The 16,392-nt window shown below is 40.0% G+C and overlaps 1 protein-coding gene across 1 annotated transcript in view; it reads right to left on the reverse strand.

Annotated features, from left to right (window-relative positions):
• LOC126354493 (phospholipid-transporting ATPase ABCA1-like) overlaps positions 1–14,973 on the reverse strand; it is a 419,374-nt gene extending 404,401 nt beyond the window's left edge. The window contains exon 1 of the mRNA XM_050004220.1: positions 14,722–14,973. The gene's annotated coding sequence lies outside the window, so the exon portion shown is untranslated. The remainder of the gene's footprint in view (positions 1–14,721) is intronic.
• Between the last annotated feature and the right edge of the window lie 1,419 nt (positions 14,974–16,392).

Genomic DNA, 16,392 nt, shown 5'->3' on the forward strand with positions numbered 1-16,392 from the left:
GACGGGACTGGGAAGGGAGATTACGCCGCTGGGTCACCTGCTGCCTCCGATTTAGCACCTGTGATAGTGCTTTCCATGGCGTCTGATGGACCGGCGAGATCGAGGTCCATGATTTTACGCTCTTTCTGGAAAATTCGGCAGTCTGGCGAGCAAGGTGAATGGAGCTCCCCGCAGTTGACACAGATGGGAGGCGGGGCACATGGAGTATTGGGATGTGATGGGTGTCCGCAATCTCGACATGTGAGGCTGGAAGTGCAGCGAGAAGACATATGGCCGAACTTCCAGCACTTAAAGCAGCGCATCGGTGGAGGGATATAGGGCTTAACGTAACATCGGTAGACCATCACCTTGACCTTTTCCGGTAAGGCCAAGATGAAGGCACCGGTAGCAATCTGATTTTTCTTCGGACCCCGATGAACGCGCCGGACGAAATGTACACCCCGGCGCTCTAAATTGGAGCGCAGCTCTTCATCAGACTGCAAAAGAAGATCCCTATGGTAAATAACTCCCTGGACCATATTTAAACTCTTATGGGGTGTGATCGTAACGGCAACATCCCCCAACTTGTCACAAGCGAGTAACCGTTGTGACTGGGCAGATGATGCCGTTTGTATCAGGACTGACCCAGAGCGCATTTTTGCCAAGCCCTCCACCTCCCCAAACTTGTCCTCTAAATGCTCGACGAAGAACTGAGGCTTTGTGGAGAGAAAAGATTCCCCATCAGCCCTCGTACAAACTAAGAAGGGGGGCGAATAACTGCTACTGCCATCCTGAGACTTACGTTCCTCCCACGGTGTGGCCCGGGAGGGGAACGTTTTCGGATCATACTTCTCAGCGTTAAACTGAGCCCGAGAACGCTTAGAGACTGCTGGCGGCTGGCCACCAGTGAGAGACGATGTACCACGCTTCATTGCAGGTGATCCGCCCTGATGCCACCTACTCCGACCAAGGGCCCTCCCCACGGGCGCCACCCAGCCACGGCAAGAGCCACCTGGCAGGATGGCCGTTGCCGGGAGTCCCGATACCCCAGGAGGATAGGCATCTGCTCCTTGGCATACGTGGGGAGTTAACGGCGCAGGCATCAGTAGAGCGATCCCTGTGTTGTCAGGGGGCTACAACCAACAGGGTACATGGCGGCCCCACCACAGCGGACTGGCTACCGTGCTGGATGTTAGGTAACATATGGTCCATGGTCGCCGTCGGTGCAGGAAGAGGCACTGCACAGTGCAAGGTGTAATCTGCACGTAGAAACAGAGTCATGCCCAAAAGATAGAGAGCAGACAGGACTGCAGTTCAACGGTGTAGAAGCTGGCGAAAGGTCTGATCGCAAGATGGACACAATGCACCAAGTAAGGCGCCCTTCCCCAATCGGCTCACTTTTCGGAAAATTTTGAGAGATGTAGGTCAAACCCAACAGGGGACCATCATATAAGGCCGAAAAGGTTGAGACTCCTTTTAGTCGCCTCTTACGACAGGCAGGAATACTGCGGGCCTATTCTAACCCCCAAACCCGCAGGGGGGCAGGATAATAATGGTTGCTAGTTGTAGTGTCGGTAGCCAATATCTGACCAAGTTCTATAGTGATCCTGCTCAGCCTGCCTGTGTTCCCAGATTAGCGGTACTTGTTCTACTGGGAGGTATTCTGCGTACAATAGATCACAATGCCCATCCCTACCTGGCCGTTAACCTGTGGGTCCCAGTCGTATTAATATCACTGATTATTTTTGGTGTAAGACATTAGTGCTGTGGATATCGACTTTAATGTTGCGTTTGTGAATCAAACTGTGAAACATAGTGGGCCTACTACTAGCATGGGGCTATTCTGTTGTTTAACTTTCTTCCTTTTCGCAGGATGATTAAAGTGCAAATACCCAATAGAAAAGTTTAACATTTGTCCTGGGCTGTGCTGGCTCAATTTTAAGAGCAGTGTGTGAGCATGTCTCTTTAAATTTTCTGGCACTTTCTGTTACTTTTGTGCACTCTCTTCTCCTGTGTTAAATTTTGTCATTAGTCTAACCTAGTCTCTCTCTGGAGTTCCTTATCAGTCATTACTATTCGAGAGGAAGGAGAGGCAGAAAACATCTTAACACTAATTATTCATAGTGCTCTTAGCTGGCTCACCTGCAGATTTCATTTCAACGATCTGTCCTAAGCTGAATTCCCACTTGATGTTGTGTTTGGCGCCTTGAATTGATATTTAATTATTATGGGTATTTCTAAGAGAGTATTTTGTGAGTTATAGACGTGTTCCATTCCTTTGCTTAGCCTAAGGTCAGTGCAACAAGTCAGTTGGCCAATCAGCCCCGGATGCGATATTATACTCCCATCTGGAGGGCTAAGGCAGCTTGCACTAATTCTGAAGTTGCTATATTTATGATATTGCTGTTATTCTGTAGCTGCTCTCTTTGGTAAATATTTTTAAATGTTGGTATAGCTGTTGATCTTTCCCCTTTTGGATTTCTGATTAATAGTGTTAATTAATACTGTAAAGACTAATTACTGCTTAATAACCCTTGTTAAATTACATTCAAATTGTGTGTTTGTTTGCCATTAGCACTTAAAAATAATTGTTCAGTTGTTGAAACTTCCTGTGTGATGGACCGAGGCTCTAACTCGGGACCTTTGCAACTAGGCGAAGGTCCCAAGTTAGATTCTCCATCCGGCACACTGCCAGGAAGTTTCATATCAGTGCACACTCCACTGCAGAGTAAAAATCTCATTCTGTTCAGTTGTTGTTTCAAAGTTCTGAAGACAGCATTTCAATTTTGTTATGTAGTTTCAAATAAACTGTCTTATTTATTCTATGAATGGTGAGCAATCTTCATTTGCATCCAACCTTTCCAAACCTTGAGCAAGCAATAAATCGCAGGAAACATGAAAATATATTACATTTAAAATATGCCCATTCTCTTTTACTTACATGACAGTTCATTACTTCCCCCATACCATAAAAAATGAATTATGTACCCATATTTTCCCTACTCCGAAACATTAAATGCCTCAGTTGTTATTGTGAGTGATCTGTGTACCACTGTTTTAAATCCTCCAATTAAGCCTAATGTATATAGCTGTGACCCAAAGTTGCAACCCTGGTAGTTAGACTTCCCAATCAACTAGAGCTACACTCGATGACAAACTCACCAGGCAAAACAAATCTGCCAGCAACTTCTAACAGCTGGCGACAGAAGTTGCTAACATCATGGAATTATGGTTCACATCATGCATCACATAGAACAAAGAGTGCAGAGCTTTGGTACCAACAAGTGATACATTATAACTCACCCTGCATGGCTTAATAAGCACAGTTTCTCCAAGAGTGTTCATGGAGTGTTTTTGCACAGTGTCTGAGTGTGTGCTCTAAAGTTCCAATTGTATTTCCCGCTACAGTTCTAGCCATTGCAGCTTACCATCTGATGAGGATCTGCTGTTTTTGGACTGTACCTGTGCCAGATAGACGACTGTATTATGCATATACTGGACTTAGCATCAGAGCAGCACTAACACAGGCTAGGAGCACTGCCCAATGATCTCCTGCAGTTGGGTATTGGTGTGTCATCATACAAAAGTGTGTTTTTGGAAACAAAATTACAGTTATTTCAGTAAATATACTTATAAGCATGTGTGGCTCATGTTTGGTTGCAAGTAATGCCCCTGCTGCTATCAAAAAAAAAGCACTGAGGTAATTGGGATGCACCACGGGCCATTGATGACAAGTGTTGTGACAGCTGAGGAGAAGTGTAGGGATGAATATACATGCAACTAACCACCCAGATGAACCAAGGAAATACCAACAGTGTCTTCTCAAAGACCATTCAGTGAATGTTGTTGCACAAGGTCCTCTACAGCATGCAACTGGTCCATGTACCCCACACTGGCTGATGATCACTGACGACGAAGGTTGGAACTTGCATGCCAATACTGCAACTTGACATCCACTGAGGGGTGACATGTGGTCTCTCCAGATGCATTACATTTTATACTCCACTGGACAGATGGCCACTGACATGTACGGCCCTGCAGGATCATTGGAAGGGTCCAGGCCAGAGGAGGGTGCATTATAGTCTGGGGAATGTCTTCACAGCATTCCCTGCTGATATTGTCATTCTGGAAGACACACTGTATTCACACAGCTATACATCCATCATTGTGGACTGTGTTCAGCCCTACCTGCAGTTTGTTTTTTCCTTGGCACACCGGCATCTACCAGTAGGACAATGCAACATGTCACACATCTCACAGTGTGTGTCTGTGTTTTGAAGAGCTTCAGGATGAGTTCACCACATTTTAAAAAAGTAAATGACAATAACATTAAAATGTCAGCTGACTAACAATACCTTCTATTATGAAGCTTGTCGTATCCCTCAATGAAGCATGTGGAGAAAACATTTTAACAGAAAGAAATAATACTGAACGAAACTGCAATCAACAGAAGACAGAATGACATAACTAGTTACCAAGCTCCAGCAGCAGTACAACATACATTCATAACCATTTTCAAATTAACCACCTTCTGGGATTTCATTTCTTCATTCGACAAAAATGAGGTGCCGGGGAAACTGGACTTCCACTTCCAGCATAAAATACCATACTTTGATAGGGTCAAAAGGAAGGTATTCAAGCTTTAGTTTACATGGGTGATAGCTGTGTTAACACTGTCATAATGCACAAAATCACCTCATAGGATACACCTTCATGCACTGCTGCTTCTATTTCATGCAGTTTAAGATTTAAATTAAGCAGGAAGAAAGGGCCGTGAAAATTCTGTGCCAATTGGACACTATGAAGTGACAGTGCACTCATGGACTGTTTGATCAGGAAGGAACATAGGTCATATGCCAGCATGGGTGCTTCAAGTATAACGGAGCAAAAAAATCACCACTCAGAAATGGATACATAAGCCTGCATAGTTCAACTTTATTCATCAGATTCAACGAGATTCACAAACTCAACAAATCCAAAGCTTCCTCTTGTCAGGTGTGATCAGTAAAGTAGAGTTGGCAAGGATAAAACAGACTCAAAAGACAAACCTAGTGTACATCATAAAGTGGAGATTAGCTCTGCAGTTCACAGAGAATTAACTGGAAGAGAATACAATACTTGCCGTCACTTGGGTCAAATGGCAAAACACTGCACGAGAAATGGTAAGCTTGAATAATACCATTTTAGAATAACATAAGAAAGCATGTGCCAATCATAGAACAACTGAATTCATTGGGGAAAAAACCATACACACACACACAAACAGGCACAAAATGACTGTGCGAAGAATCAGACAGGCAATGAAATACCTGTATTTTCATTCACGTTTCCCTGTGTTGGATGGAGGAATCATGAAATACTGAACAAATTGTAGTTGAAGTTTTCCACTTCAGATTAACCAGAGCCTTCAATATTGCTTCGTCAACCCGCAATCAAACTGCTGCCTTTCAACCTAATTTAGGCCTTTGAGTACACTACACACCAGTATGTCACCACACCTGAGATTTCATATTCACATTCATTAGCATCACCAACTTGCAACCCAATTGTCACCTTACAAACCACACCTATACCCTGGGCCATGCACGCTATGGATCAGTGTCGTCACAAACTATATTATGTAAAAAAAAAGTAGACCCTAAAAAACTACATTCTCCTCATTTTTTGCATGTTTATGCCATCACACATCTCCACATCATTACATCACAGGAATGAAGCTGACATCCAGTATCAGTAGGTTTAGCTCACTGCCCACTCCAATCCCTCCTCACCAATTTTAGCAGATCACTTCACATTCCCTACTAAGCGTGTTTTACACTAGTATACTTAAATATTATTCTGCATATTTGTGGGTACGGCTAATTACCATTTTCTATAAATAGCTAGTATTTATGATTATGTTCCACGTCGAAGAGCTTTCAGCACTAGTGATAGTAATCCATCAGTCTTTCATGCAAGGACTACAAATTTCAGCATTACAGAAGTGTCCAATTCCATCCTCCTGCTTTTACCCATGATGTCCTTGATATGGCGGTAATGGCTACTTCCAACATACACAAAATGATGACAATGACATCAGTACGTACACATGCCAACAAAAATAAATATAAAACAATGTCTCACTCCAAAAATAAAATTAAACTAACAGGGAAACCATAGGAAATTGGAGGTTTAGGGCACGAACAAGCTAAGTATACAAGAATAAAAAAAAATTTAAAAAAACCACACCATTCCAAAACAAATTATATCAAAAAGTTTATATTACAAAATTCCACTACATCAGCAAAAGCACAGGAATCGGACATTTCCCTTGACCAATGTAGCTCAAAAACCGACAACTCCGAAAAGCAGAATCTGACATTTGGCTTTACTTATATAGCTCTACAGCAGCTACTGATACTGATAAACGAACACCTACAACTCCGAAAAGTGGAACCAAAACCTCTATAAGTCAAAAGGCCAGATACCCCATATTGACTACATAAGTTAAAACACAACTGACCAACATGAATATATAACACACAAAACATCACAATTACTATAAAATAAAACAAAAACAAAAATCACTTACCAACAAAAGCCTCAGCATGTCCATATCCCTACCAAAGGGTACCATCAAACGAAAAACACTACATCCACAACACAGTCAACTCAAAAGCTCTGTGCTATAGCAACATTACACACCGCAACACATTATGTCATGGGTCAAAGCAGATTGGTGGAATCTGATGCTTCTGTTGACTCCCAAATCCTCATTAAATTCTCATACAAACAACAGAAGTATAAGAATTAATATATGCATGATTACTGGTCCCATGTTGGGATTTGACAGTTACCTCCATTGGCACAACACCCATTGCAACTGGGGAAAGCTCACCACTCTGTCTCAAGCAGCGACAGCAGGTAGTCGGAAAGTAAACTATTTACCATGAAAAATTAACTGGTCTGGCCCCCAGGTTGGGGGTTTTGGCAGTGGCTATAACAACCTTTCTCATAAAAAGGAACCTATTACAAAATGTCAAGAACATACCTCAGATGAAAATGGAAACCAGGGACATCAAAAACAGCTTATGAACAAGGTCTTATGATTTGTAACAAGGAACATTAGAATATTGGCTACACCTGGGGATCATAATATTCTGTCAGAAGAACTAAACAAATATGAAACAGATCTAGTTGCACTACAAGAAACACGATACCCATGAACAAGAAAGCAGGAAACGGATCAACGTATACTACATTACAGTAAATCAAAAGATGGAAAATTCCAAAACGTTATAGGTTTCAGGGCCAGTAAAGGGAATAGCAGAGTCAATAATTAAGTTTCAACCAACTGATGACAAAATGGCTGCTATAGGACAGAGGTAGATTCAAACATATAACATTAGCTATGCTAATGACCCAACTGATGTAATCAGAGGATGAAAAGAAATAGTTTCTATGAAATATTTGAAGAGGTAATCAGTAACACACCAGAATATGATATGAAGCTCATTGTTGGAGATGTAGATGCTTAAGTCAGTTGTTGTTGTTGTTGTGGTCTTCAGTCCTGAGACTAGTTTAATGCAGCTCTCCATGCTACTCTACCCCGTGGAAGCTTCTTCATCTCCCAGTACCTACTGCAGCCTACATCCTTCTGAATCTGCCTGGTGTATTCATCTCTTGGTCTCCCTCTACGATTTTTACCCTCCACACTGCCCTCTAGTACTAAATTGATGATCCTTGATGCCTCAGAACATGTCCTACCAACCGATCCCTTCTTCTAGTCAAGTTGTACCACAAACTCCTCCCCAATTCTATTCAATACCTCCTCGTTAGTTATGTGACCTACCCATCTAATCTTCAGCATTCTTCTGTAGCACCACATTTCGAAAGCTTCTATTCTCTTCTTGTCCAAACTATTTATCGTCCATGTTTCACTTCCATACATGGCTACACTCCACATAAATACTTACAGAAACGACTTCCTGATACATAAATCTATATTCGATGTTAACAAATTTCTCTTCTTCAGAAACGCTTTCCTTCCCATTGCCAGTCTACATTTTATATCCTCTATACTTCAGCCATCATCAGTTATTTTGCTCCGCAAATAGCAAACGTCCTTTACTACTTTAAGTGTCTAGTTTCCTAATCTAATTCCCTCAGCAACACCGGACTTAATTCGACTACATTCCAGTATCATCGTTTTGCTTTTGTTGATGTCCATCTTATAACCTCATTTCAAGACACTGTCCAATCCGTTCAGCTGCTCTTCCAAGTCCTTTGCTGTCTCTGACAGAATTACAATGTCATCGGTGAACCTCAACATTTTTATTGCTTCCTTAAGTCAGTAGGAAGGGAATACCAAGGATAGAACACTTGCACACTCAAAGTAATGATAATGGAGTGAAACTTCTTAGCTGTGCAAATACCACTAACCTAAGGATTAGTAGACATTCTTTCCTCAGAAGGACATTTACAAGCCAACTTGGGTATCAGCAGATAGTAGAACAAAACAACCAAATAGACCATGTGCTGACAATCAAAGGAAGAAAAGCAGTACAAAGAACGTGAAAACCTTAAGGGGAGCCGAGACAGGCACACACAACAACTAGTCAAGACAGAGATAGGACAATGAATGGCTATAGAAAAACCAAGGGGATGAAATGGTATAAAAAATGGGCTCTTGATATGGACAAGCTAAAAGATAATGAAAAGGTGTGGGAATTTGTCATCAAGCTATTTTTTTTAAAAAAAGTTTAGTTTCTAACAATGGAAGACAACCTCGATATTGAAGGCCAGTGGGAAATGATAACAACAAATGTGAAAGCAGCAGCACAAGTGGGACAAAAAAGAGAAAAGAAGAATCCATGGTTCTTAAGAGAATGGGCAATAAGTGGAAAAAAAAAAAAAAAAAAAAAAAAAAAAAAAAAAGAAAAGAGTAGAACGGGGTGAGGGGGGGTGGGGGGACGCACATAAACATTCCAATGAAAACAAAGAAGCATGTCGAAAGTCTAGAGAAATGAGCAGAAGATGATAAATCTGTAGAGAATGCAAGAGATTTTTTACATGTTAATAAGGTTCTTCAGATAAGGAAACACACCAAAGATGTATAAATTTGGAAGTCTAAATTTTGGGGAGTTTTTAAATGTTGATGATGGAAATATAGAAATGGAAGAATGACATATATGGGAGAACATAGTGCCCTTAATTGCTCTGCCGACATTGAATGAGAAAGTGGATGCAATAAAAATGCCACAAACAAAAAAGTTTCAGGGATAGATGGACTAACAGTTGAACTACTTAAGAAGGTAGGAGATACAATTGCAAATTGGAATGAATAAATAATGCCATCTGGGTGGAAAGAAGTGGTCAGAGGGCTATAAACAAGAATGCGGAAATCAGAGGCAGCTCATTACTTAGCAAAGCATACAAAGTGCTCTGCAAGATTTCCCATAAAACAATGGAATCATATTTAAGAGAGATAATAGATGAGAAGCAAGCAGGTTTTATGAAGACTCAATCCCCCATGGGTAAGATATCTGTACTGACAATAGCGTTTGTTGATTTTAAGAAAGTCTACGGCAACACAAACAGAGAAATGTTGTGGGAGAAAATGCAGAATTTTGGAATACCAAAGGAAGTTACAAATCTTATAAAAGTTACAGTGGAACACTCAAAGGGAGAGTGAAAATGTGTGGAGAATATCCCATGGGTTTTGACATAAAAACAAGTGGTAGACAAGGGGATGGAATATCACCGCTCTTGTTCAATGTAATAATACATGAAGCACTGGGTGCAATAAGTGAAACAGGAAAGGGAATCGGCATACAAATAAAAAAAGAATGTATTGGCATTTGCAGATGATGGAGCATATCTGCTGAAAATCTAGATGACCTGAAAATACTGTCAAGAAAGCCATTTCAAATAGCAAAGGAAGTCTGACTGGTTGTAACCATGTGTTTAAAGAAGCAGAAGAGTAAATACTTGGAGGCTGGAGCAAATACCAGAAAAAAATCAAGACATAGAAGTGAGGATACACGTGGCACCCAGAAAATCGTATTCAAAACTACTGTCATCCAAAATGTTATCAAGAGGGATCAAAATAAGAACACACAAAACTATAATCAGACTAACATTATTATATAGGTCAGAAATATGGTGAACAGATAAGCATACAAAGAAAATGGTAAAGGTTTTCCAAAATAAAATCCTTTGGAACATATGTGGACCAATTTGCAAGGGGGAAGAATGGTGAAGAAGAATAAACAGAGAGCTCTGGGAAACGTATAATGAACCAGACATTGTTGCAGAAGCTAAGACAAAGAGAATGAGATGGGTTGTGTACATCAATACAAGAGAGGAGGGATTAAGAGAAGTCTTGCAGAAGAAACCTGAAGGTGCAAGACCTTTAGCCAGATTGACAATCAGATGGAGAGATCAGGTCAAAGAGGAATGTTTGATCTTAGCCGTCAGCTTTGGCCAGTGACATAATGTTAATGACTGCCGTCACATCACCTTTTCGTTCATATATTCACAGACTGGTTGTGGTGACACTGATATTTAGCTTAGCAGAGGTATAGGTTCAGTTTGAAGGTAATAGTTTGGTTGTGAGTTGGTGAAGCCAACGAATGTGATAGTAAAAAAAATCCAGCTGTGGTGACATATTGATATGTAGCTTTGTCCGAGATCTAGGGTATGTTGGAAGGTGACAATTTGGTTGCGAATTGGCAAAGCCAATGAGTGCGATATTAAAAAATCTGGTTGCGATGATTGACTGATCTGTACTTAGCCCACTCGAAATAAATTGCCAATAACATCACACTATAGTCACCATAATGTTTACAGCACTTGTCATGTTTCCTACATCAATGGCCAAAGCCAACAAATCATATCAAACGTTCCTCTATATTCAAGACACTAGGTGACCAATGATGTTTCGATATTTGGAGCAAGGGAAGTAGATGCCAAGGACAGAATGTTGTGGAGGAGGATCCTCGATGAGGCCAAAAAATGACTGCAAATTTTGGGGCCAGACGATTAAGAGTAAGAATAAGTACACATGACAACTGGGGCCCATGAACTATTTCTAGCCTTACATTATGGAGCAATTTCAGATTCTGCATTCAGTAGTGACCAAGTAGTTTTGAACTGGAAATGACAGAGTTAAGAAACCTCTACTTTAAATTTAGAAATTGAATATATTGACAGGTACTGTATTGTATGGAAGCGGGGACCTCGAAAAGACGGAGAGGCATTGTCCCCACAGTAGCCCGCAGTGGTACACAACCTTACAAGAGGTTACAGCAGTCCACTCACCACAGCACCCTCCTCACCAAACCCAGGGTTACTGTGTGATCGGCTCCGCCGGGCCGGGCAGATTTGTGCCAGGGCCTTCCTGCCCAGAAAGCAGTACGTTAGACCACACGGCTTACCGGGTGGGCCCATTGATAGGTTGTTACCTAGGCTTTTGATTGCAATGAAGTAAAACTACCAATTTTGTTATTGTAGCTACAGATGAACATTTAATTGTCATTCAATCCCACTTTATTATATTAACTAAATAGTATTGTCTGATACTGCGTAAATCAAGTGATATGAAAGTGAATGCTTATGGAGGATTACTGAGCCACAAAGCATACTATCATTCAAATGTAGAACACAATCAAATAACATTCTTTCTCTTCTAAAACATGATAGTAAAAGTCTTCACACTATTTGTTTCTTTATGCTTAATGCTAAATCTCCTTCGGGCACTACTGCAAAACACACTGAACACATAATAGCTACTGTTTGGAACAAGTATTTAACTTAAGTAATCTTTCATTTATAAAAAAAAAGGGTATTCACATTTGTTTTGATGCAATATGAGCAAACCAAATCAAAGGACTGCCAACAAAGCTAAATATGAACTAGAATAGAATACCAGAAAAGTTATGACACTGGGTAACTGCTAGAACATGTCACCACAAGACAACTACATAACTGTATCATGTTGTTGATAAAATAAAAGCAAATACTCCCAAGCAGGAACTAACATGTAATGGCAAGTCTTCCTTGAGATAATACTCAACTATCAGTAGAGGGCTGACAAATATCATACAGATGACATAAGAGGTTCAGACGAGTAATTTGCTATTCTCATACAATAAGTAGCAGGAATATATGGTAGGCCTATCCCCTGCAGCTGAGAACAATGTGAGTCACCTAAAATGTTTGGTACCAGAAAATCACTCTGACCTACATTAATGATGATGATGCGTTATGTAATTTCATATGTAGTACATGTACTTAAAATTTTGCTTATGTGGAGAGGAAGATTTGTAGCACATATACTGCTTGCAGTGCCATTCTCTAGTGTTGAAGTTTGACATTAGGAAAGTAAGTGTTGTCACTGTGTTAAAATAGGGTGTTTAAGCAGACTATATTAGGTTCTAACACGGGGGGAAACAAATCAAAATGATGAGAGTTCCTCTGTCACAGTCTAGAGACAGATTCATCTGGTAGTTGTGTGAGAATAGCCTATGTAGGTTCATATGGTATGGAACATTATAAGAAAAAGGTACACTGGCGATCTACAATGTAGTTTATTTGACTGTTCTGTATTCACGTGAGGTACTGTGACTCCCAGATGTACAAAACTAGCAATGTGTTACTTTTTTTTTTTTTTTTTAAATTGAGCAATGTTTTCTGAATGAATTAATTAATTATACCGGGCAGATAAAAAAAAATTGTGCAGAGGAGATTTTTGGTGGATGGAGGTAGCTTAGAAAAAGTAAGTGATAGGTTTTTGTGTTGAAATGTGGGTAAGGCCTCCCGTCGGGTAGATCGTTTGCCTGGTACAGGTCTTTCGATTTGACGCCACTTCGGCGACCTGCGCGTCGATGGGGATGAAATGATGATGATGATTAGGACAACACAACATCCAGTCCCTGAGCAGAGAAAATCTCCGACCCAGCCGGGAATCGAACCCGGGACCTTAGGATTGACATTCCGTCACGCTGACCAATATTTTCGTTAGATTAGTTTTTCGTTCCATAGATCCGTGTTGAGGAGATCCTCATGGATGTGGAACATGTCACTATTTTTTTTTAAAGCTGAAATAACAATACTCTATTATATATATATATATATATATATTAAAAACAAAGATTCCAAGACTTACCAAGCGGGGAAAGCGCCGGCAGACAGGCACATGAACAAAACACACAAACACACACACAGAATTACGAGCTTTCGCAACTGGCAGTTGCTTCGTCAGGAAGGAAGGAGAGGGAAAAATGAAAAGACTGTCAACCTCTTCTATCTGCTCTTCTTCATACTTTATGCATATGCTGGGTGGAAACCTCTTACAGGTTCTGAATTGCATATAGTGATTCTTTTCGAAGTTTAATCTCAGTGAGTTGACTTTAAACCATTTATTAATATCGATGAAAATATCATTAGCAGATTTTTCTAGAACTACACTCGACATATTATTTATTGCAATACTTGTGTCACCTGCAAACAAAACGAACTCTGCTTAGAGCAGTGTAACTGATGACAGATCATTAATGTACACAAGAAAAGACAATGGCCATAAGATGGATCCTTGTGGGACACCACATGTAATTTCTTCCCATTCTGATGATGACTGATGGCTTAATTCACTAGTCCCTTGCACTGACACCCTTTGTTTCCTGTTAGCGAGATATGACTTGAACCATTTTGCAGCACTGCCCGTGACACCATAGAGTTCTAATTTATTTAAGAGGATGTTGTGGTTTACACAATTGAATGCCTTTGACAAATCACAGAAAATACCTGCTGCTTGTAACTTGTTATTTAATGAATTAAGTACATTTTCACTGTAGGTGTAAATAGCCTTTTCGATATCAGAACCCTTTAGATATCGAAACTGTGTTCTTGATAATATGTTATTTGTGGTCACATGGTTGAGAAGCTGTCTTTACATTACTTTTTCTAAAATTTTTGAGAATGCAGGCAAAAGTGAAATCAGTCTGTAGTTTGATGGCATCTCTTTATCCCCTTTCTTGAATAGAGGCGTAACATCTGCATATTTCAGTCAGTCAGGAAATGTACCAGTTATAATTGACTTGTTACACAAGTAACTCAGAATTGTACTAAACTCACAAGAACATGCCTTAATTAACTTTGTTGATATTACACCGTAACCACTAGAATGCTTTGTTTTTAAACCTATTTGTAAAGGCTAGTTTCAGATATTCAAGGTCATTATTTACTGATCCTGACAATCCCATTCTATCAGTAACGGATATAAAGTACTTGTTAAATAGATTTGCCACACTATGCCCATCGGTTACACTGCAGTACTTGAGCTTTTTCCACTAGGAAAATAGTGTCACTTCTTTCGGCAGTTTAGTGAATTTCTTTTAGCTATATAGGTTAACAGAAGTTAAAGACACAAGGCATATTTCTATACAGTCGTGTTATTTGGTCTGACTGAAAAGTATCTATTCGTGGTTGGGGGTGAGAATACTGTGCAACTCATTTGGGCTATGAGGAGAAATATGGGGTAACTACATGTATCCTACTTTGTGAAAGGTTATTTCATAGATGCACCCGTAGTACACTACGGTCTGAAGATTTGGATTAGACTAGGAACACATTTCGTTCCACATCTCTATATTGAGGAGACACTAAATTATATATAAATGTCAAAAACTACATTTGCAGAGCATATAAAAGGTCGTCAAAAAATTTTATCACAATTGTGATAGTAATTCAATTCAGACCTACCTTTGGAGCGGGCGTATTTCTCTGGGCTAAAGTATCATTGGGGTCTTTATCCGGTATCCAGTGCCCTGGATAACATATATCGCTCTATTTCCAAGCCATCACCATCATTCACTTATACTCACACGCAAAACAGAAACATAGCTCAGAGCGTACAACACATCATCAATATTCTACCCCCAACTGTCAAACAACGGCGTTCTGTACCCCCAGACATGTCAACATCAGAGATATAGTTTTTCAACTACGAACAACATCGATCAATCGCAACAGCTCTGCAATAGAAACTCTCTAGATCGATTGATGTTCGACGTCAACGGAGATCAGTGGGCAACGTCACTGGCCAATGGAAGGGTGTTCATATTAGACGAAATGTCAACAAAATATCTCTTAGCTTAGCTTAGTATAGCGAAAGTGACTTTATGGTAAACCATCCGAAATACAAAAAATCAGAATATAGTATCAGAATTAAGAAGCTAGGACAAGTAGATTTTTTAAAATCCAATTCACATTGGATGTCAATGGAATGGGAGGCGACATCATCATCATGTGATGGTGTGTTCACAATAGACGGAACATCAAGTAGAATATAGAATCAAAATAACGTAACTGGCAATGATAACGTTTATTAACTGGTACCGTAAAATTTACGATCGTTATACTTGACAAAGATTTTGAAGAAAAACTAGGAAAAGCTTAGCCCAAACATCACAAAACAGAAGGCAACGCGTACAGATGTTTAAACTTATCTATTGTTTCTTTTTCTTTATAAGTAACGAATACCGTCATTTTAGCTTACTTTGCTCCATAGGGTGAAACTATTCTCCATTAAAAAAAATTCTAAGGTTCATAGATGCTACACTACTTGCTGTATATCTGTGAACAATGTTTTCTATTAAAGGTAGCACTTACAGGTTGGCACCCTTGCTTGCATATTCAGTTTCGGCCATTTTGAAGTTTTCACAAACATCTAAGTAAAGACGCTCGTAAGTGTGTATAAAATTAAGCTGGAAAATCTGTGTTTTTCACAGCTTGAACTGGTTACTGTGAAGGTCAGTCACCATTATTTTAATTACTCAGAACGTCTAGCTGCCGAAAAGTATCGTAGCTTTTCGTTTGATGGACTATTGTTTGTGTCATTGTCAGTTTATTGTTGTAGGTTATGAAATTTCTTACTTTGGGGAAACACTATACCACAACAAAAGTGGTGCAAAGTATCCCCAGGGTGCATTTCTTCCACATCTACGAACATTTCTGACTTATTTTACCTCCGCAGTGTACTGCTGGCAGTGAACAATGTTTGTAATCTCTTTCAGACTGGTAACAATGCCATTGAAGTATAATTGTTGGAAATAGGAGATACTGTGATTACAGCCCAGAAACTCTGTAGAAATGCCTACAAGGCATTAGGAGGAAGGAGATATCATAAAGGAATGCTGAAAAACTGTTTAATATCCCAAGAAGAACCATAATTAATAAACTTAAGTCAAAGGAAGGACGTAATTCACGTCCAGGATTCCCACAGATTTTTACTAATGAAGAAGAAGCAGAGTTTGTAAAATGTGTTTTGCAGTTGAGTAAATATGGGTTCCCTGTTACTCCAATGGAACTCCGAATGATTGTGAAGTCGTACCTTGCCAGACAGGGACATAAAGTTCCCAGATTCAAAGACAA

Source organism: Schistocerca gregaria, chromosome 3 (assembly GCF_023897955.1).
Source record: "Schistocerca gregaria isolate iqSchGreg1 chromosome 3, iqSchGreg1.2, whole genome shotgun sequence".
Classification (NCBI taxonomy): domain Eukaryota; kingdom Metazoa; phylum Arthropoda; class Insecta; order Orthoptera; family Acrididae; genus Schistocerca; species Schistocerca gregaria.